Source organism: Struthio camelus, chromosome 1 (genome assembly GCF_040807025.1).
Source record: "Struthio camelus isolate bStrCam1 chromosome 1, bStrCam1.hap1, whole genome shotgun sequence".
NCBI lineage: Eukaryota > Metazoa > Chordata > Aves > Struthioniformes > Struthionidae > Struthio > Struthio camelus.
In genome coordinates this window covers 203525733-203526487 of record NC_090942.1, presented here as the reverse complement: position 1 = coordinate 203526487, position 755 = coordinate 203525733, and positions in this window count along the sequence as shown.

The following is a 755-nucleotide window of genomic DNA, read 5'->3' as shown; positions in this document are numbered from 1 at the left end:
ACCCGTTTCTAATTCATTTTAATCTACCCCTAGCTATGGCAGGGGGTTTTATTACATATTTGTCTACATTAGACATCTGTTTATACCTTTTCCCCTATAGCAATGTCCTTCTCTACGAGGCATAAATAGCATTAGCTTATTAAAAGCTTCCCTAAGTATTAGAGAACGCAGGCAACGCTTTAGAGAATTAGTTTGCGAACACGAAATGGAACAGAACAAGGAGAGAAGCTTATTACAACGCATCCTACCACAGCCAAAGCAGAGGCTGAGGGAGGAGATATTCTGCTCAGACCAGTGACCCCGGCCTGAGTGTTTTCGGGTTTTAGGAAGAACCGTTCAACGGCCCTGTTAAAGCAACTTGTCAGTAATCGCGACACGCCAGAGCGCAGCTCCGGCAGTGAGCAGGCCCTGGGCCAGGACGGCGCCGAGGCGGGCCCAGGGGACGGCACCGCAGAGCCGGGCAGCCTGCGCCGCCGCCCGGGTAACCACCAACGCCGGCGGCGGACCTGCGGGCCGGGCCAGCCCAGCGTTGCTGCGGCTCCGTCCCCAGCAGGCAGCGCTCGGTGCAGCCGTTTCCCCCAGACCCTGTGGCGGGCCGCGGACGCTTCCCCCGCTGGAAGCCACCTCTTCGCCCCGGGCGCCCCCTCAGCGGCCGCGCCGGCTGCCAACGGCCAACCGCCAACGGCCGCGGGACGGCGGAGGCGGCCCCCCCCGCCCCCTGCCCTCGGCGCCTGCGCGCGGCCCGCCCCGCCCCG